Source organism: Peromyscus eremicus, chromosome 23 (genome assembly GCF_949786415.1).
Source record: "Peromyscus eremicus chromosome 23, PerEre_H2_v1, whole genome shotgun sequence".
NCBI lineage: Eukaryota > Metazoa > Chordata > Mammalia > Rodentia > Cricetidae > Peromyscus > Peromyscus eremicus.
The window spans coordinates 27,658,533-27,681,286 of NC_081438.1; the positions used below are offsets into that span (position 1 = coordinate 27,658,533).

The 22,754-nt window shown below is 44.2% G+C and overlaps 2 long non-coding RNA genes and 1 pseudogene across 2 annotated transcripts; 2 read left to right on the forward strand and 1 right to left on the reverse strand.

The window, feature by feature from the left end:
• LOC131898648 (small ribosomal subunit protein eS6-like) overlaps positions 1-17,045 on the forward strand; it is a 30,222-nt pseudogene extending 13,177 nt beyond the window's left edge.
• A 1,302-nt stretch (positions 17,046-18,347) lies between these two features.
• On the reverse strand, positions 18,348-22,739 carry LOC131898652 (uncharacterized). The gene is made up of 3 exons (XR_009375974.1): positions 22,264-22,739; positions 20,157-20,678; positions 18,348-18,703 (listed from the first exon to the last, which is right to left on the reverse strand). It is a non-coding gene; the product is annotated as an uncharacterized LOC131898652 (long non-coding RNA).
• LOC131898655 (uncharacterized) lies at positions 20,148-21,415 on the forward strand. Its single transcript, XR_009375977.1, has 2 exons — positions 20,148-21,109; positions 21,196-21,415. It is a non-coding gene; the product is annotated as an uncharacterized LOC131898655 (long non-coding RNA).
• Positions 22,740-22,754: the final 15 nt, after the last annotated feature.

Sequence of the window (22,754 nt, forward strand, 5' to 3'; positions counted from 1 at the left end):
GCCACCCAGTATGATACTAGGAACCAAACGCAGATTTCTACCAGTGAGTGCTTTAACCACTGGCCATCTCCCCAGCCCCGTGCCCTTCCTTTCTAACGGCCGAGTGCACGTGTGTCACATTCTGTTTAGTCATCCGTCAGGTGGTGGACACTTCACTTGGTGTCCTAATTTGTTGGTGTGCCAAAACACTGACCGGCAACTTGAGGAGAAACGGGGTTTTTTGGCTCACACAGCCCAAGGACAGCCCACCCTTGAGGGAAGTCAGGGCAGGAACTCAAACAGGAACCATGGAGGAGAGCTACTTACTGTCTTGATTCCGCTAGGTTACTTAGCTACCTTCCTTACACAACCCAGGGCCACTTGCCCAGGGATGGCAGTGCCCACAGTGGACTGGGCCCCTCCATACCGATTACCAATCAAGAGAATGCTCCCACAGGCCAGTCTGATGAAGATGATTCCTCCATTGAGGTTCCTCGTCCCTGGTGAGTCTGGTTTGTGACATGTTGACAAAGACCAACCGGTACCCTGGGGCAGTTCCATCTTTTGCCTATGATGATTCTGCTGCTGTGAACAGGGGTGTACAAATATCTTTTCACATCCTTGCTTTCAGTTTTCTAGCATTTATGCCCAGAAATGGAATTTGTGTCTCATATGGCAATTCTGTTTTTAAATGTTTAAAGGTTAGCACCATATTGCTTTCCAAGGGGTCTTCACCAGCAAGACACAAGAATTCTAATTTCTCCACATCCTTGTCTACACCCCCTTTTTGAGGTAGGGGTAGTTTCAATAGTTGCCACTGAAAGGAAAAGTATCCACTCGGGACCGCCAATACCAAGTTCTCAGCACAAAGGAGATTTATTTGCCCCAGAGGGACAGAGGGCAGGGAATAAGAGACAAGGACAGGAGATGGAAGACAAGGGAGAAGGGGAAGGGGACACGGGAAATGGGGAGGGGGATTTGTCCCAGAGGACAGAGGACTGCCTGCCTCTGGATAGAGGGGAGACAGAGGTGGCCCATAGGAAAATGGCGGTTTATAAAGGTAAGGGTGAGGCTGGAGAGATGGCTCAGAGGTTAAGAGCACTGCTTGTTCTTCCAAAGGTCCTGAGTTCAATTCCCAGCAACCACATGGTGGCTCACAACCATCTGTAATGAGATCTGGTGCCCTCTTCTGGCCTGCAGGGATATGTGCAGACAGAACACTATATACGTAATAAATAAATCTTAAAATAAATAAAGGTAAAGGTGAATATCCCATGTTAGGATGAAGTGTTTACTTTTAATTGGGCATGTTAATGAAGTGAACCAAAGGGGGCTTCTGATTGCTGGACTTCAATACTTGGATAGCTAGACCTTGATAGTCAGCCTCAGGAGGAGGAAGTGGCCAAATAAGGGAATGGACCTTGGGGGCTAGCCTTAGGAATGCAAGCTAAGGGATTTTAGCAAGGCAGAGGGAATGGGGGAGAAGGCTGGCTAGGGCCATGTTTGCCAGGACCAGGCTGACTAGAGTCCCTTCAGCCACCCCAACAGGTATGAGGCAGTAGTCTCTGAATTCTAGCACAATTCATTTGGTCACAGTTCCTGGAAGCATGAGTTCCTCCTTTCTTCTCTTCCTCCTCCCTCTCCTCCCCTCCTTCCTTCTCTCTCTCCTCATGTTCTTCCCCTCCCTCCTCCTCCCCTCCTTCCTCCTCCTCCTCCCCTTCTTCCCTCCTTCCTTCTCGTCCTCCTTCTCCTCCCTAGCATGATTCTGCAAGCCTGCCTGACCTGACTTCTCCTTTCTTTCTACCCACACCCTACCCCTACCCCTTTTTAAAATACAGCATCCAGTGTAACCCAAACTGGCCTCAAACTCACTATATATCAAAGGATGACCTTGAATTACTGATCCTTCCCCCTCCACCTCCCAAGTTCTGGGATTACAGCCATGCAATGCCACACCTGGTTTCTGTGGTTCTGGGGGTGGAAGGCAGGATTTCATGTATGCTGCACAGGCATTCGAGCATATAAAAGTTACGGTCCCCCGCTCACAAAATTACGTTTAATGACCTTTCTATGTGATTTTTAAATTTATATATTTTATATATTTATATATTTTATAAATTTATATATACTCGAGACTCATGTGAGCTAAAACTCTACCTACAGAAAATATTCAGTCACTGAGACCATCAGAGTTGTCTCTGTTTATAGAACATCTGCCTTGGGCTGGGGAGATGGCTTAGGCGGCAAAATGCTTGCCGTGCATGCAAGAGGACCTGAGTTCATTTCCCCAGCACTGCACAGTTATGCAACCTTGGCACCGAATAATGGGAGCGCAGATTGTGAGTTCAAGGACAACCTGGGCTACATAGTGAGACTCCAGGCAAAAAAGTTTCTTCTCAAAGGCCTCTGGGCCTTGTTTTTCCTTCCAGCCATACCTCCCAGCACTACTTCTTCTCTGTAAATGGAAAAAGACTGGCTCTTCCTCCCTCCCCCACGTAGCCTCCACTGTGCGCCATGGAAATGTAGACGTTTATGAGTTGCCTTGCCTGGAAAAGGTAGTGACAGCAATTCTAGGATCCCTGCCAAGTTCCACCCTGAGTAGAAACTGTTGTCTTTTTTTCTCCAAAAATCTTCTCCAAGGTGACAAATGGGTCCTGTGGGAGGAGATAACCGGGAAAAGTGGAGGGTCTGACCACCTTGAGAGAAGTCCTTACAAAGAAAAAAAAAAGCCAGACTCCATAGTGCAGGCTTATAATTCCAGCTCCTCAGGAGGTTGAACTGAAGAATCACAAGTTAAAGTCTAGCCTGGGCTACAGAGTGAGTTCAGTGCTTGCCTGAACAAATTAATGAGACCATTTATCAAAAAAAAAAAAGTTAAAGTAAAAATCGGGCTGAGGATGTCACTCAATGATGGAGTGTTTACTGAGTATGTGTAAAGCTCTAGGTTCAACCCCTAATACTGAAATAAAGTATTGAGAAATAGACAATAGATGGATCCATAGGTGAGTGGTGGGCGGAAGAAAGGAGGGAAGGATAGATAATAGATAGATGTCAAAGATAGAAAGCTTTAATTGATAAATATGTAGATAGAGGATAGATTTAGATTATAAACTGATAGATGATGATAGATCATCTATGATAGATAGATGATAGATACTTGATAATAGATAGAAGATGAAAAGATAGATAATAGATGATAGGTAGGTAGATGATAGATAGATAGATAGATAGATAGATAACATCATTTTCAATGGACTAGTCCCTGGCTAGTCTCAGCTTTCAATGGTCCAGGAAAGAAATGCCCTTCTGTTGTACCCAGAGTCCCCCAAAGACCATCAAGAGACCGATCCAAATGCAAAAGCAAAGAGTTCTTATTTTAAACCTGGGTCTCTCCATCCATCTGACGCAGCAGCTGAGCAGAGAGACCCTGAGTAGCAATGGGGCAGGGTTTTTAAAATGGTTAGGGGAGGGGATCGGGGGAATTCCAACTCTGTATAGTTACAAGCTCAGGACTGGTGCTTACTTTTTTCTTACCCATTTTCTCTGACAATTAGATATCCCATTTCTTATCTGTAGGAAACTTGCTCCCTCTAACAGCTATGGTATATAATCTATCATATCCTTTAGGTGATGGCAGGAAATGTCTGGAACTCATTTTTTATGTAGCTCTTAATTGTCTGAGTCTAGGAGCAAGACATCCCTGGTGGGTTCCCAGGGCCTAAGGGTGGAGGGGCAGCACATCCCTGGTGGGGTTCCCAAGGCTTAGGGTGGAGGGGCAGGACATCCCTGGTGGGTTCCCAGGGCTTAGGGTGGAGGGGCAGGACATCCCTGGTGGGTTCCCAGGGCTTAGGGTGGAGGGGCAGGACATCCCTGGTGGGTTCCCAGGGCTTAGGGTGGCGGGGCAGGACATCCCTGGTGGGTTCCCAGGGCCTAAGGGTGGAGGGGCAGCACATCCCTGGTGGGGTTCCCAGGGCCTGCTGGCCCCTAGTCTGACCCTTCTCAAAGATGGCTGCAACCCTGTCATCTTCTCAGTTCTTAGTCACAGGGGTTTGAAATAGAAAACCATTGCTTACGCCATTTGCATTTGAGAACAAGTCAGTCTCCCGCCTAAGCCTCAGTGTCTTTGTCTATGAAAGGAAAGACAATAGTCTACTGAACTGTGCAAATGTCAGAGTTAAGAACCCTTGCAGAGGACCCAAGTTCAGTTCCCAGCACTTATTAAAGTGTGGCTCACAGCTGCCTCTAACTCCAGCTTCGTGAAATGTTGACTCCTGGTTTTTGGATTCCACAGGCTCACTCTCTATCTCTCTCTCTCACACACACACACACACACACACACACACACACACACACACGGGGGGGGGGGAGATAATGAGTATAAATCTTGTTTTTAATTAAGCAGCTATGTGAATTAATAATATAACACAAAATGCAAATGGACTGGCATGATAACTCAGCTACTGAAATGTTTGCCTTGCAAGCATGAGTTCAATACCCAAACTCACATTAAGAAAAGAAAAGGGACTGGGCAGTGGTGGTGCAGGCCTTTAAGAGGCAGAAGCAAGCAGATCTCTGAGTATGCGGCCAGCTCTGGGCTCAGGGTTGGTGAGAATGGGGAGCACCATTATAGTTAAGTTGACATCATTTTTCTCTGCATGGCCCTGCAGACCATTTTGACAGAGCAGAAGCCCATGGAGAAAGTGAAGACCTCTGAGCTTGAGCCCTACTCTATCTGAACTCAGAATCTATGTCCCTAAGTGTTAGGGAGACCGCTGAGCAGAAGACTGCCAGTTCACAATCATATATTCCTCACCATTGTTGGTATTTGCCCTTTTTCTGCCACATGAGCTGCTTGCTTTTCCCTGCTTCTAAGACGGCCTTCAAGGGTTCTCCTTCCATGATCCACATGTTTGTCTCAGAGTTGCCATACACAGGTAGACATGAGTAAATTGTAGCACATGGGGAATAGACATGATGCCCCTGAACCATAACATGAGTAAACAAATTTTTTTTTTTTTTTTTTTTTTTTAAGATTTATTTATTTATTATGTATGCCAGAAGAGGGCGCCAGAGCTCATTACAGGTGGTTGTGAGCCACCATGTGGTTGCTGGGAATTGAACTCAGGACCTCTGGAAGAACAACCAGTGCTCTTAACCGCTGAGCCATCTCTCCAGCCCCGAGTAAACAAATTTTTATTAATATTAAAGTCTAAATAACAACCCACATTGAGAACACCATAAAAAGGAGTTAAACAGCTCTTTTTTTGTGGCACCTCCTAGGCGGTTGGCTGTGTCAAGATGAAGCTGAATGTCTCCTTCCCTGCCACCAGCTGTCAGAAACTCATTGAAGTGGATGATGAACACAAGCTTCGTATGTTCTGTGAGAAGCCCATGGCCACAGAAGTAGCTGCTGATGCTCTGGGTGAAGAGTGGAAGGGGTATGTGGTCCGAATCATTGGCAGGAATGAAAAAGTTTTCCCATGAAGCAAGGCATTTTGACCCATGGCAGCGTGCACCTGCTGTTGAGTAAGGGCCATTCTTGTTATAGACCAAGGAGAACGGAGAGAGGAAGCACAAGTCTGTTTGAGGATGCATCATGGAAGCCAATTTCAGTGTTCCTAATTTGGTTATTGGAAGAAAAAAAAAAAAAAAAAGGAGAGGAGGATATTCCTGGATGGACAGATACTACTGTGCCTCGTCACTTGGGACCTTAAAGAGCTAGCAGAATCTGAAAGCTTTTTAATCTCTTTAAGGAAGATGATGTCCGCCAAAAATACATGGTCAGAAAGCCATTAAACCAAGAAAAAGCCCAGGACCAAAGCACTCAAGATTCAGCATCCTGTCACTCCTCATGTCCTGCAACACAAAGGCTGTCATATTGCTGCTCTAAAGAAACAACAGACAAAGGAAAACAAGGAGAAGGCTGCAGAATGTGATGAACTTTTGGCAAGAGAATGAAGGACGCCCAAGTAAAGCGCCAGGACCAGATCGCCAAGAGACGTAGGCTGTCCTCTCAGAGCTTTTACTTGTGAGTCTGAGTCCAGTCAGAAATAAGTCTTTAAGGGTAACAAATAAATGATCATGCCCTAAAAAATTTAAACAAAATTCAAGGAGATACTAAAAATGAAAACAACAATAAAAAAAAATTAGACAAAATTTAAAGAGATATTGAGAGTGAAAAGAACAATAAAAAGAATTAAACAAAATGAAAGGCAATATTAACAATGAACACAACAATAAAAAGAATTAAGCATAATTAAAGGCAATATTAACATTGAAAAAAGTACTAAAGAAAATTAAAGGAAATATTAACAATGAAACCATTAATAAAAAAGAAATAAACAAAATTAAAGGTGATATTAACATGAAAACAATGAGAGAACTAGGCATACTTAATGTTTATTAATACATATTAATATTGAAAAAACAAGGAAAAATAATGAAATATAATTAAAGGCAATATTAATATTAACTTTGAAAACAACAATAAAAAGTTTTAAACACAACGAAAGGAGATACTTTCTCTAAAGACGGGAAGGACAGCTGGTCCTGGGTGGAACTCGGCAGGTCATAAACAATCTCAATCTATGTCAACATCAGGCAGAGGGAAAAAGGGCTCTGGTGCACCCAGTTGCACAACAGAAACTAGAAAGAGCCGCCCAGCATCTGGAACATCTGCAGCCACTTCTAGAGGTGGCTGTGCATCAGTGGGCAGAGGCTGGTCTGAAGTTTGAAGTGGTACTGGTCCAGCTTCTGGCACGGTTGGTTCCCCAAGGGCCAGGTCTGTGTCATCTTGGGTTTTCAGAAATTCCCGGGGCTCTGCCACAGAAGTTGGTCCCACATGTAGAGTCTCCACCATCCCTAATGCATCCTGCATGGGTGCCTCTGTATTAACTTCCCTGAGGAGTCCATCATCTAAGGCAGAAAGAGATGAACCATTAGTGGAAGTGCCCTAGAAGTTTCCATGATGGGGTGAGCTTCCCAGAGATGGCCTTGCTGGTTACACAAGGTCTGTTCATGTCAGAAAATCCCAGTCCCCTCTCCCCACAACAGGACATCTCACCCGACAGGTGTCCAGCTCTGGTTCCAGGCGGGATATCTGGACAATTCCCTGGTATAACCCATCATCGAAATTACCTCAGCCTTCCTAGGAACCTACCCCAGGCCTCCTCACCCATTTTACAGTCCTGCTCCTCCAGCGCCTCCCCTTGGAGAGTGAAGTCTTTTGCAGGCTCATCGGGCCATAGATATTTCACGAGCCTCTTGGCCACGGCAAGGTTTGGAGACCTGAAGTCCTGGGGTTGTTTTGACGTCCATATCGATAGGAAGGATAACAAGGCACTGCAGGGAGGACCAGGTTGGAGGGAAGTAGAGTCAGAAGCCTGGCCTCACTTCACCAGCACAGCAGTGTCCCTTAGATGAGGAAAAGGCTGCCCAGCCCATGTGCTGCTGGGCATGGTGGTCAGGAGTGTAGAGCTGTATGGACAGGGCTCGAGACACTTTCTGTCCCTTGGAGGAGGGACTGGGCAGACTGGGCTGGGCTGTAGTGGGGATGGTTTCCCCTAGGGCCCTTTAGCTTCCGTCAATCCCTGTGCTCCTCAGGACCAAGGAGATCAATGGAGATTTATTTCTGTTTTTCTCCACCTGCACGTGAAGTCTCTGGTACCATCCCTCTAGTGGGAATCCCAAGAGCAGGGTGACTGGTAACAGCTCAGTCCTCAACCCTAGCCACCCCAGACATCCCACTGTGTAGAGGGGCTCTTACCTCCCTCGTCACCCAAGCCAACTCACTTCCTTTTTTCCTGATCCTCCATACAGTCTGGCTGCAAAGGTCCATACCTGTGGCATTTCATGAGGGTGTCACCACTAAGGCCATGTGTCCCCAACCCACCAAGGGATCTAGAAGGAGCTACATGAATCAGGTAGAGAAATAGAAGCCAGGAAGGGGATGAGGGTCCTCAGGGCTCCTTGCAATGTTCTGACTTCCATGGTTAGGGTCTGGGAAAGAGCCTCTGGTCACAGCTCTCAAGGATTGTCACACAATGGGTAACCTAAGCTTCTCCTTCTTGTTTTTTTTTTTTTTTTTTTTTTGTTGTTGTTACAGGATTTCTTGGGTGGCCCCAGGGACCCTTATCTGCTTCTGTTAGTCCCATCAAACCTAGATAGTGTCTAGAAGCTTTTATACAAATGGGAAAAAGGCTCTGTTCAAAGGATAAGAAAGGATAGTGTTTGACACTTCTTGGGAAAAGTGAATGACAATCTAGTGTTGTCTCCCCTACCCCTATCTCTGGCCATGTCATCTTGAAGGTCCAGGCCCAGGACCAATGATACAATAATACTTGTTCTGTGAGAGCATACAGTCCCAGAGAAGGGTAGAGACATTCTAAAACCAAACAGGAGGCTTGAGAGCCTGACTTGTGTGTAGCCACTCACGTGTCCATAATTAAGTCCAGCATCTCCCAGGTGGTCACAAACCTATGGTAGATAGTCAATATTATACCTATAAATAGGTAATTCCCATCCTTATAGGCTTTTGGTATATGATTGATAACGTCTTTCATATAGGTTGGGCTCCGTGGATCAAATATGGGGCCGTCTTCCTGAATCCTGTCATCCTGAGGAAAGACCAAGGAAGGAAGGAGGGTTTAAATGTGAAATCTCAGAGACAATAACAACCCATTACCACACACTGAAGTGAAAAGCGAGCATAAAAGACGTTTCTCAGTGTTCTCACAGGAACACAGACCCATTCAGGAACTGCAGTGGATCAGGGGGACCAAAAAGTCTCCTGGCTGCAGGCTGGCCTGTGTTACCTCATTTTTCCTACAGGAAAATAGACAGAGGTGTGCACAAATACTTCGCAGCACACGTCGGAACCGGCCAGGAAGCTTTGGTTTTTGGCGGCGTGAGCAACCAAAACACCTGAAGCAAGAGAACATCCTTGCTCTTCTAGTGCCTCCAGAGAAGTGAGTGAGTTGAGGCTGCTGTTGATGGCTGGTTACCTGGTAACCAGGAGCCTGAGTTCCATCTGTAATAATACTAAGGAAGTGAGGTCACTTCCTGGGGCCCTCCAGTCAGCACTTCCTCCACATAGGCTTTCTCTAGGGCTGACCAGGGCTGCCATCTTCTCTCCTGCCTTTCCATGTGTACAATGGGACACAGTGGTGTCCATATGCCCATGCCACACACTGACCTGGGAAGCCTGGCTCCAGCCAGACCCTCAACTTCAAGAAGGCAGAAGAGGTTTCCCAACCATTACCTCTATACCACATGCATTCCAGGAAAAAAGTAATTTTCTCTTAGGGTCTTCCCACTGTTCAAAACCTCCTCCCTGTAGATCATTCTGGTGTTGATTTCCTAGTGTGTCATCTTTTGTATATGATCACAGATTCCCTATACCTGAGAAACCCCATACCACTGTCACCAGAGGTGAAGGAACAAAAAGGCACTGTGCCCATGTCCTCATACCCACACAAGGGCACACAGAGGACCCACTTACAAAGTGCCTAGGTACATGTCAGTATAGAAAAGGCCATGCTTAGATGGCCTTAGGGATATTTAGGTTGAGGTTAGTGTTAGGGTAACAGACAGTAGCAAACTGTATGCGTTCATGTTTAATCGTGCTTTTCAATTATAGGTAGTTATGACTCATCATGTAGGTGCTGGGAGTGGAATCCAGGTCCTCCAGGAGGGCAGGCAGTGCTCTGAACTGCTGAGCCATCTCTCAGCCTCTCTCCTAACTTTTTGATTGTTTGCTTTTTTTTTTTTTTTTTTTTTTTTGGTTTTTTTTTTTTTTTTTTTTTTTTTTTTGGTTTTTTCGAGACAGGGTTTCTCTGTGTAGCTTTGTGCCTTTCCTGGAACTCACTTGGTAGCCCAGGCTGGCCTCGAACTCACAGAGATCCGCCTGGCTCTGCCTCCCGAGTACTGGGATTACAGGCGTGCGCCGGCACCACCGCCCGGCATTATACTGAATGATTGTTTGCTTTTGAGACAGGGCTTCTCTGCTGTCCAGCATGGCCTCAACTCAGAGATCTGCCTGTCTCTACCTCCTGAGTTTTGGCCTTAAAAGCTACCATGTCTAGATTCCTTTCTCCTAAATTTTCACAACTTACTTCAATTACCTGAAATTTGAATCCTTCCTGATTCTATTTGGAAATCAAATGTCAGCAGCAGTAAATTTGCTGCCTTCATTTTAAATGCCCTTTTTTTTGTCCTGTCCCAGTTAAGTTGTTTGTGTGAAAAATGTGCAGTTGGGTTCCAGAGGGTGCTGGGGATCAGTTCCCCTGTGGTTTTTCCTGTTTGGAAAACAGTGTCCGGCTTGCCTCTGCGTACAGAGTAACCATTCCTTGACCCCTGCTGTTAGAGGTGCATATAAGCCCATGTTGGTATGAATAAAGAGAGCTGCTTCCCTGACGAACTGAAACTGGGTGTCTAGAGTGCTGTTTAACCTCAGTGTCCTTCATCAGATTTCGTGCTCCAGCTGCGCGTGTCGTGGCAAGTGGAGGTCCCACTGAGATCTGGAAAGGGGTAAGCGAACGAAGCTCACCCTAAAAGGAGGGGTAGAGGTCTGGAACATTGGTACGTACCATGGGTAATTCTACTGCAAAAGCTCAGTTGGCCACTGAGGAACAGGAATTAAGTCAAGTAAGCAAGGAACAGGAATTAAGTCTAGCACCGCACTCACATTTGTGGACACCATAGCTGAAGCAAGTCCTTGGTTTCTGACGGGAGGAGGTTTGACAGATAAATTTCCTACAGCTCTCTATGGAGAGTTGTGAAAGATGCTCTTCTGACTGATAAAGTGAAAGTGAAAGAGCAACTTTCAGAGTGTGAGCAAGCATTTGCTAATGCTCAGGAGGCCGAGATGAATGAATCTTTGAAAGGGGAAAAGGAAGAGGTCGAGGTCCCCTGTAAAGAGTGTATAAGGATATTTGTGAAAGATTTAATGGATGAGGAAGAAGACGATGATCTTGCCTCTGTCTCAGATTTAGTAGAGGAGGAAGAGCAGCTAGAAAAAGAGATAGAGGAACTACAACAGAAGTTGTGTCGTGCAAAAATGAAAGCACAGTCAGCACCTTCTATGCCTCTGTTGTCTCGGCCCCTGCCAAGAAATCCTCATTGGATAGGGGAGGAAAAAGAATCAGAGGACAGATATAGGCAAAAAAAGGGGGTGATGTGGCATGAAACATATCCAGTAACTGAAACTCAGAATCAAGCTGGACAGGTGGTCCGGGAGCATGTTCTTTTAACTTTCAAAGAGATGAAGCAGTTGAAGGAGGCAGTGAGCAGTTATGGACCACAGGCTCCATTCACTGTGACTCTGTTTGAATCATTTTCCGCTAATCATTTGATGCCAAGTGATTGGCAGCGATTGTGCCGAGCTGTGTTATCTGGGGATGATTATTTACTATGGAAAAGTGAAAATCATGAGAAATGCTTAGAACTGGCTTACATAAATGCTCGAGCTGGACAACCCCAGAGAAATTATGACATGCTCACGGGATCAAGACAGTATGCTAACCTTCAACAACAGATTTTATATGATCTCGGTACCTATGCTCAAATAGCTGCTGCCGCAGTGCAAGCCTGGAAATCACTACCTAATGTAGCTGCAGGAGAACAGATATCAAAAGTGCTGCAGGGCCCTTCTGAGCCATATGCTGACTTTGTCTCACGCTTGTTACAACTAGCTGGAAAGATATTTGGGGACTCTGATCAGGCTATGCCCGTTATTAAGCAGTTGGCTTACAGTCCTAGTATGTGTCAAATGTATGTTGCAGAAGCCTTATCTCCCATAAGGAACAAATATCCAGAGACATATATCATACATTATGTGGATGATATTTTACTGGCTGCACGCACACAAGAACAAGTGCTGCAAACCTATGCAGATTTACAACAAGCACTTGCCAGTACTGGACTAGTTATAGCACCTGAAAAGGTGCAACAGAAAATGCCATATCAGTATCTTGGTTATACTATTCAGCAAGTAGGTATTGCTCCTCAAAAGTTACAATTTAAAATTTCAGAATTACAAACCTTGCATCAATGGCAGCAATTTTTAGGAGAAATTCAATGGCTTAGACCTACATGTTTCAGATAACTACTGGAGATCTAAAGCCTCTTTATGATATTCTTAAAGGAGATTCTTCACCTACATCATTGTGGGAATTAACCCCAGAAGCAAAAGCAGCATTGGCTCAAGTAGAACAGGCTTTATTAGATTTACATGTTCAGCAGATAGATTATGGCCGGCCTTTACAATTACTAGTCTTGCCTTCCAAATTTTCTCCCACTGGAGTGTTTTGGCAGACTGGGCCTATTTATTGGGTTCATCTGTCTGCTTCACCTACTAAGGTATTGAATCCTTATTATGAATTGGTTATTCAACTATTGTGGAAAGCTAAGGAACTCAGTTTGACTACCTTTGGAAAGATGTTTGACAATCTTGTATTGCCTTATGTACAGGAAATGTTAGACACTTTGCAAAAGGAACATGAATCTTGGTGTTTGTTTCTCTGTACCTTTTGTGGCCAGACAGATAATCATTATCCTAAGCATAAACTTATTGAAAGTTTTAAGGTTTGTTCATTTATTTTTCCCAGGGTAGTAAAACAAAGCCCTCTTAATAATGCAAGGACTGTCTTTATGGATGCCTCTGGGAATGGATATGCAGTGATGGTTAGTGAGAACATTACTGGACGAATATCTACTTCCAATATGTCTGCTCAGCAAGCAGAGTTGTTTGCCTTACAGCTAGCTCTTGAAATGTTTCCTACAGACGACCTTAATATCTATACTGATAGCTGTTATGTAGCTAAGGCCATTGTGGTATAGAAACTGCCCCATACATAGGCCAACACTCTGCTGTGCAAAGCCAACTTCAACAAGTTCAACTATTAATCTGGGCAAGGAAGCATTCTGTGTTTGTTGGGCATCTTAGAGGACATACAGAGTTGCCTGGTCCACTAGCTGAAGGCAATAAAGTGGCAGATCATTATACTCGATGGGAGGTACAATTGGGTGCCATGCCATGAATGTTCAATTGTTTCCCCGCTGTTACTGCCTATGATAATGCTCTACAATTGCATCGTAAATTTCATGTTAATGCTCAGACCTTGCAACATCGTACTAGTTGTTCTAGACTTGAGGCTTTATGTGCACCATTTATTCATGTGCCTTCTCTGGGTGTCAACCCTCGAGGACTTATCTCAAATGAGATTTGGCAGACTGATGTTACTCATATTTCTAGCTTTGGACCATTGGCCTATGTGCATGTGTCAATGGATACCTTTTCTCACTTAATATTTGCCTCTCTGCATAAAGGAGAACGTGCTCAAGATGTTAAAAAACATCTAATTTCAGCTTTTTCCTATGTGGGGGTTCCTTAGCATATAAAAACAGATAATGGTCCTGTGTATACCAGTGCCAGCTTCACAGGATTTTGTAAACATTGGAATATTATTCATAAGACTGGCATTCCTTATAACCCCCAGGGGCAAGCCATAGTGGAAAGGGCTCATCAACATCTTAAAACCGATTTGCAAAAAATAAAAGAGGGTGAGATGTATAGGGATATACAAGGACCTCAAGCTTTACTTTCCATTACACTTTTTACTTTAAATTTTTTGCTTGTTGATAGCAAGGGAGTTTCAGCAGCTCAGAGGCATTTTGGTGGCCCCTCTGTCTCTGATGCTAAGGTGCGATGGAAGGATTTAGCCACCCGTACCTGGCAGCCTCCTGCACCTATGTTGGCCAGAGTGAGGGGAGCTGTGTGTGTTTATCCTTCAGGTGCTGAAAAGCCCATTTGGCTCCCAGAAAGGTGTATATGCCTGGCAGAAGAGATTGATAAAAATGCATCTGTGGATACTGTGGCTGATGATGATGCCCATGATGATGCCTCAGGGAGAAGCTGAGCCGTTATGGAGTTTAGTAAGAAATCCGCCTGTGTTACTGCCTGTGAGTATTGATAGCCCTGCTTTTTCCTGCTGTATTTTCTTCTAATTGGACAATTGGTACTGCTGCCAGCAATGTAAAACTCCAAGACAGCTGGCAAGAATAATACCAGTGATATCTCCTTGAATCTGAAAGGCAGATTTCATGATTGCCTAGTCCTGAGTAATACTTCTTTGGCAGACTTTGTAGGTAATTCCAGCATGTCTCGTGTTGTGGGTCTCCCAAGTGCTCCTTTCCCTTTTGTTGTTTGGAATGGTGATGTGGGAGGGGAGGGACTACTGAACTGTTCAGTTCTAAATTGTAGCTTGAATAATTGCTGGAGTGCAAATTGGTCCCATGCAGTGATTGTGAGAATACCTGCATTTGCAGTGATGCCTCTGGAGAGTCCTTCTGATCAGTTTCCGCTGCAACTGAAGAGGACGAGAAGAGACTTTGGCATTCCTGCCCCAATTGTTGCGGCTGTGGCTGCATCTGCTGTTGCTGCTACAGCTGCTGGGCTTGCATTATCTCAGACTGTTCAACAGGCTGCCGTTATCAACACATTATCTGAGAGGGTGGCTGGTGCCTTGGACACTCAGCAAACATTGAATGGACAATTACACTTTGGAATTCTGATGCTTAATCAGCAAGCAGCACTGTTACAAGAACAAATAGATATGTTGTGGATACGCCAACATATGTTACATGCTTATGGAATGTCAGAAGTTTGTATAACCCCTCATGCAGCTTTTAATGCATTGGCCAAGGTTGCAGAATTGAATGCTTATTTGCGAGGGCCTTGGAATGGAACATTTTTGAACTATACAATTCAGTTAGCACATGCTATTGTAAGGATTGATGAAACTAGAGTTGTTCCTGTAAATGAGCAGACCTGGTGGTCATTAATGTCTAATGCTGTTGGGTGGATTACTAGGTGGGCAGGGTCTGTTTCCCTCTTATTAATCTGTGCAGGTGGTATGGGAATTGGGTTATTTCTGCTATGCCAATGGCAACGCCAGTTCACTCGACACCGACAGCAAGCCCTTCTGGCCACATCACCCTCTGAATCTGCACAAGTGTGGTTACAGATAGTACCCAGAGACGGGCAACTCCTGTGGTCCTCATGCGACCTAAGGCAGGGGCCATAAGGGCAGCCCCCTATGACGGGTAAGTTTGGGGATTGCAACAGGTGACCTAAGGCAGGGGCTATCTGATCTTCCACAGGCTGTTCTAGCTGATGTGTTCCTTTTGAAAATAAAAAGGGAGGACATGTCGGCAGCAGTAAGTTTGCTGCCTTCATTTTAAATGCCCTTTTTTTGTCCTGTCCCAGTTAAGTTGTTTGTGTGAAAAATGTGCAGTTGGGTTCCAGAGGGTGCTGGGGATCAGTTCCCCTGTGGTTTTTCCTGTTTGGAAAACAGTGTCCGGCTTGCCTCTGGATACAGAGTAACCATTCCTTGACCCCTGCTGTTGGAGGGGTATATAAGCCCATGTTGGTATGAATAAAGAGAGCTGCTTCCCTGATGAACTGAAACTGGGTGTCTAGAGTGCTGTCTAATCTCGGGGTCCCTCGCCAGATTTCGTGCTCCAGCTGCGCGGGTCGCAGTAATCAAACTCTGGATACTGTCGAAATCAGGAGGTGGGGACCCCATCCACTTTTAAAAGTTTTTTTTTTAAAATAATACCTACCATTGAAGGTACATGATATCTACAACCAAAAATATAAGAAAAAATTAAGGTTTTAGAAAACAGAAAATTTCTCATGCTTTTGGATTGACATGAATAAAATAAACTGTCTGTTTTGTCAAAATCTATCTAGTGATCTTGGTAATACCTATGAAAATTCCAATGATCTTCTTCACAAAGCAAGAGGAAAAAATCTACAATGCATATGATGGCTAAAAAGACTCTAGGAAAAAAATAATCCAAAGCAGGAAAAAACACTGCAGGTTATCAGAACATTTGATCTCAAGACTTGGTTCTAAGTGGCAGGAACAGCATGGTACTATCAGAAAACAGAAGAGTAGACCAGTAGAATAGACAGAGGACACAGAAATGAAGCCACACAGCTAGAACCACCCTGGTCTTTAACAAGATTTTTGTTTTTTATTTATATGTCTGTGTCCAGGTGTATGGCAGTGAATGGGAGTGCCCTTGGAGGACAGAAGAGGACTTTGGATCCCCTGGAGCTGGAGCTACTTACTGGTGGTTGTGAGTTGACAGATTGGATACTGGGAAGCAAACCTGTATCCTATGTCAGTGCAGAAAGTTCTCCTAACCATTGAGCCATCCTTCCAGGCCCCAACATACTTTGGACAAAGATGCCAAAAACATACATTGAGGAAAATGATATTTTTTGAATAAGTAGTTTTGGATATTCACACATAGAGGATAAAATTAGATTCTCATCTCTCCTCCAACCAAAAGTGCAGTTCAGATTAGACAAAGACCCTAAGGTGAGACCTGAAACCACTAGAGAAAAAGCTACAGAAAACAGCTCAATATATGGGCATATGCAAGAACATTCTGAGAAGAAATCCAGTACACAATATATTCCAAGAACTCAACAAATAGGCCTCCAAAAATTAAAAATCATGCTCCATTAGCAAGGAAGCAATCCCCAGCATAAAGAGACAGCCTGGCAAATGGGAGAAGATCAGTCCGCAGATTAATATCTAGGCTCTGTAATGAATTTCAAAACTTGAATATCAAAAAATCTTCCAATTAATAAATGGACAAGTAAATTGAAGAAATACAACTATAATTTACAAAAACTCCATAAACATTTGAAAAAAAAAGGGCAAATACCACAATCCACTGGAAATATAAATTAAAATTGTGTGGTGATACTATCTCATTATAGTCAGAACTGTCATATTAAGGAAACAAAAGCTTCCAGGGAGGAGGTGGAAGTGAGCTCTTATACTCTGCTGGTCAGAATGGGAACTGGTGCAGCTGCCATGGGAATCAATATGGGGGCTGTTGGTGACTTCCCAAATTCTTTGACAAAATATCTGAGAAAGGAATTTGAGCCAGGATGGTATATTTATTTGGGCTCCTGTTGAATGGTTTAGTCCATCCTGGTGGGGAAGGAGTGGTGCAGGTGTCTGAAGTGGCTGATCCCATTGTCTCTTTGGTCAGAAAGCAGATGAATCCTGTTGCTCAGCATCCACTTCACTTCGCTTTTGAAGCAGTCTGGAACCCTAGCTTATGAGATGGTGCTGCCCAGACTCAGCGTGGGTCTCCCCTGCTCAGTTTACCCTCTCTGGAGACAGCCTCACATACACACCCAGAGGTGTGGCTCCCAGGTGATTACAAATGTAGCCAGAGGGAGAGGAAGATCAATCATCACAGGAGGTTAACAATAACAAAACACTAAAGCTGTCATACTGTCCAGCGAAGCCACTCCAGGGTCTATACAAAATGAATCTAAGTCACATTGTCACAATGCATACGTCCACACCCCCGTTCAGTGCGCCCACACTGCTGCACTGTTCACAGCACTGTGGAACAAAAGATGTCACACCTAACAATGGGATACCTGCTGAGGAAAGCTGCAAACAGGGAGTGGAAGCAGCCCAAGAGAAAGAAGTATGTTGCAGTCAACAAAGCTAAAAGCAGTTAAGAGATCTGAAGAGCATTTTGACATGGGACACGGAGATAGAGAGTTTGGAAGTTTGCCCATCTGGTTTTTGGTCTTGCTTTTGTCCGGTGTTTCCTCACTCTACCACCTTCCCTACATTTTGGTATGCTAATGTATATCCTATGGCATTATATGTTTTAATTATGTAATCTATTCTTTGATATTGATTTTGTAGGGGATTACTGTTAGGAGATTGCATGAACCTCAGAAGGGTGAATCTTGGACTTGGAAACATTGTTGATATTGTGATAGACTATGGGAACTTTTGAAGTTGGTCTAAATGCATTTTGTATTATGATATTTTTACAAGCTTTTGGGGGCCAGAGAGTGGACCTCCGTAGTTTGAATGTAATTGGCCCCCATAAGCTCCTAGGGAGTGGCACTATTAGGAGGTGTAGTTTTGGTGGAATAAGTATGACCTTGTTGGAGGAAGTGTGTCACTGTGGAGTTGGGCTTTGAGGTCTCATATATGCTCAATCCATGCAAGTGAGACAGACCACTTCCTGTTGCCTGCACAAGATGCTGAACTATCAGCTACCTCTCCAACACCATGTCTGCCTACGTGCCACCAATCTCCCCATGATGATTAACTCTGAAACTGTAAGCCACCCAATTAAATGTTTTCCTTTATAAGAGTCATCATGGTCGTGGTGTTTCTTCACAGCAATAAAAACTCTAAGACAATATGTAATATATATGTATACACAACTTGTGGAATACATTTTTGTTGTGTGTGTATATACAGTTTTCAGGGCTGACCACTCTGCATTAGACATTGAATAAGGGGTTCAACCCTGGGAGAAACTAATTCTCCTCTCAGCAGTCATTAGGTGCCTGTAGTCCTTTGTCTAGGGGTGTTCTACATCAACATGTCCGTTGATACTGCTGTTGTCCTGGTCTTGTTTATAGAGTCATTTTTAGGAGAAACTGTTGCAGAGCAAACTTCCTGGTATTTTAGCTTTCACAAGCTCGCTTCCATATTGGTACCTGTTCAGAGACACAGCTGTGATGTAGATGTATCCGTTGGTACTGGTCTCCCCTTGACCCACTGGTTTATTTCCGCATTGTGTCCAGTTGTGGTTTCTGTGATGGTCTCCACATGTTTTGTAAAGAGAAGAGTCTTAAATGAGGGATAGTAGCTTCACTTATCTGTGGATATAAGGATAAGATTTCAAGTGTAGTAAGGAATTATGCTAGTCTAGAAAAGTTGTGCTGGTAGATTCTTTTCTAAGGTCCATGACCTCACTAGCTCTGGGAAGCTACTCTGAGTAACAACAGCTTATGAAAGAATTTATATTGACTTACAGTTTTATCTTCAAAAGCAAAAATAAAGCAGAGAGGATGAGCTGGAAGTGAAGCAAGGCCATTCGTGCTCAAAGTTCATCCTTTGTTAGGTACATCCTCCAACAAGGTTCTACCTTTTACAGTTTCCCTAAACAGTGTCACCAAATGGGGACCAAGTGTTCAACTATGGGAGCCTGTGGGGGACGTTTGTGAGACCAGCCTGATTTCATAGTGTCTGTACTAGTTTATGCCTCCACCCACAGCGCATAAGAGTGTTTCTTTCTGTACATCCACATCACTGTTGCTTGTCACTTGTATTCCTGATCATAGCCATTCTGCCTGGAGTGAGATGGAATCCTGAAGTAGTTTTCATCTGTGTTTCCTTCATAGCCAAGGACATTGAATACTTTTCAAACTGTTTACTGGCTGATTGGGATGCACAACTTTAATCCCTGCACATGGAAGCCAGGGGAAAGTGGGTATGTGTGAGTTACAGGCCAAGCCTGGTCTGCACGTGGTGAGTGCCAGGACAGTCAAGAAGTATGTAGAGAGACCATATCTCAAAAAAAAAAAAAAAAAAAAAAAAGAGTTTACTAGCCATTCTGAGATTATAAAATCAGGAGCCTATGTTAAAAAAAGAAGCTGTAACCTTAACAGTAAAATATGGTTGGAGTGCAGAATGTTCTTTTCCCCAGGTAGCTTTGTAGAAAAAAAATGTATAAACCATAAGTGAATGCACTTGAAAGCAAGGACATGAAAGGGAACGGCTTGGCATGTACACATTACCTCTACAGAAAAGGAAAAGGCCTGGGTGGGATACTCTTGGCTCTGTTCATATGACCAAAGATGATAAGACATACCACCAGCTGAATTTCCTCAGTGTCCTTCTATTTGCTTAGGTTAACTGTAAAAGTCACCTCACATTTCTCTTGTTTTAAGAATAAAAGTGGGAAGTGCTTTGTTCACACCACTCTTAAGTCTGGAGTCCACTGGTAATCCCTTATAGATCTTTTCACAGACCTTTTATTGTGAAGAGATTTAGCCTCCCTGGCCAGGGAAGGTAAACAATATAACATTTCTCCTTTCCTTTTCTCCCTCAGAACCCTTCCAATATAACAATCCCTGCTCTCCACCAAATTCATGGCTTCTTTTTTTGTTAACTATTATTGTATGCAAATATGTACATACATATATACATGCATATTTCTAAATATAACCTCTTCAGTCCCTGTTACTTGTAGGGATGTTTTCAGGGCTGATTATTTGGTACTGGACAAGCGACTGGTGTGCTCTCTTGCTCCCAGCTTTCCTCAGTTACCTGTAGTTTTTTATGTGGGGTTGAAGCCTCATGGGCTCTTCTCTGCCCATGTTCTCTGCCCATGTTCTCAGTCTCATCCATTGGGACTGACCTCTACAACTCTGCATATTGATTGATTGTGTTTTTCTGTAGTGGTCTCCGTACATTGCAAAGAAAAGTTGCCTTGATGAGCAGTGAGGACCACAATTATCTGTGGGCATAAGGACAAATGTTTAGAGATTGTTGTTAGGGATGATGCTGGTTTAGCAAATTAGTGGCTGTAAATTCTCTACCAATAACCATGACCTCACTAGCACTGAATAGTTAGGTTTGTTTCCTGTATCAAGCATGGTTGCCCTCTTGTTGAGCAGGTCTTAAGTCCAATGAGTCCAATTTAGTCCAAGGTACACACACATGCCACAACTGCACCCGGGTTGTCATGCCATGCTGGTTGATGCGGTTCACAGGTGTCAGAGCTGGGAAGGACTGTGAGTTGTCTCCCATCTCTGGAATCTCGCATGGTGCTTTCTGGTACCAGGAAGTCTAATCCAAAGGGAACAGAAATGCAGGTCAGTTCTTGCTCTGGGTACCACAGCCATTTTATATCCTGGGTTAAACAACAGTATCCTCTTTTGGAAACAGTGCCTTTTCAGCTGTTTCCAAGGGCACAGTGCTTTTCATCCCAGTGCTGCTTTGCTGGTCTCCTTTCTCCTGCTACAAAGTAGAGAGAAGAGGGATGGAAAACAGGGAGTTTGGAGGACACTGTGAGACATACGTGCTTGGGTCTGTGGGAAAATCTCACCTCTGGAGCCAGCTTCAGTGAGTTTACATAGCACATGACAATTTCCTAACAAAAGGTATTCATTCCACTGTAAAACTGAAGAAAATACCTTTTTCTGAAGAACTAGAGAAGCGAGAGAGAAGGAATCCAGTTGCTTGCTGTGCTGTGTATTGAGAATGAGGACAAAAAGGAGGTAAGGATTTTTGCCCCACCAGAGGATTATCAGGGACAAAACTTGACTTTGAATTGTAAACCTCTGATATCTTCATATTTTGTAAGATCATGCCACACAGCTTCCAGAAGCCACGATCAAAGAGGATCAAGCCAACAAAACTATCTGCCTTTACCCCTGGGTAACTTGAGATACTCTCTGGCTATACTTGGGGTGAGGGCCAAACTGCTTGAAGGCCTGTACCTGCAATTAGTGTGTGTCTACACCTGGGAGAAGACAGCCTGAAAAACTGGAGGAATAAATAAATGCCTTTTCACCTACAAACAAGCAGCACTATGATTGATACTCCTTATTCCATCTTCCAGTTTATGTTTGGGCCAGGATTAACTATTGAAAAATATCAGGCCTTTTTTTTTTTTTTTTTTTTTTAATGGCTTAGGTCAGTCTAGATGTTATCTGTTACCACTCTATGAGGCAACAACAAACATCTATATTGGAATATCTTCCATCTCTTCTTTGCCTGCCTCTCCAGAGAGTCCTCTGAGATTTTCCTCTTTTCTTCCTTCCATCCCCTTGTGAGCAACCACTAGGAAAGGGAAGGCTGCTATACTCTGGCAGAACTCTTAGATCCCTGTATCCTGCCCTCTCTCCTTAGGGACCACACTGAAGGGAGCCTATAGACACCAGTCACTCTTGACTTTCCACACTGTGACCTTGATGAATCCTTTCAGATGAATGCTGGTGTGCAATTTGCTTTCTCCTTTTCATGCAGACATGTCCTCTAATCCACGGAATAACGCCACCCACATTTACCGTGGGTTTCCCCATCTCAATTAATTTAATCTAGAGAAATCTCACGGACAAGCCTAAAGGCTGGTCTCCTACATGATTCCAGAGCCTTTCAAATTAACAATCTTAAGAAGCACAAGAATTATCTCAGCCAATTAATTAATTTTTAGAAGGACAGAGTCAACATGTCAGCATTTTGCAACTCTGATAAACTAATGGATCCAGATATACATTCCCAATTACTATTCACGACGCAACAAATTTTGTACATCTGACAGAATTACATCACCTAGGAACTACTTGTTCCACATATGCCCACTAGTTGGGATACTCAAACTTACAAACAACATCTTAAAAAATTAGGAAACAAAGTGATCAACGAACACCTGTGTTCAAACGCCTCACTCCACCCAGGGCAGAGCTCTGAGGCTCCTGGTGCTGCAGGCAAAGGCCAGAGACCAGCTCACAGGGAACTAACTTCCTCCAGGAGGCTGAGGAGGAAGAGGAAGTGCCTCTTCCATGTAACCTTGGAAACCGGGGGAGGCATTCTGGGGAGGCTTTCCCTTAGCACCACCCTTAATCTGCTCTGGCAGCCTCAGAGGCGGAGCAGCCCAGACTCCTGCATAGCAGCGGTGACGGTGGTAGGGGCAGGGAGCTAACGGTGGAGTCGCTCTGCCCCTTTGGTCTGCATCACTCAAGGAGGGGGAGGGAACGGCCATCACGCTGTCCTGGCTTCCGCGGCTCAGTGCCAGCCGCTGCGCTCAGCGTAGAGCCCGGTGCTGGCACGTGCCAGGGCGACGGTCCCTGGTTCTTGATCCTGAAGGGGCTCTTCCTTGTCACAAGCTCTTTTGGCTGAATTCTTGTGACGATTTTGTTT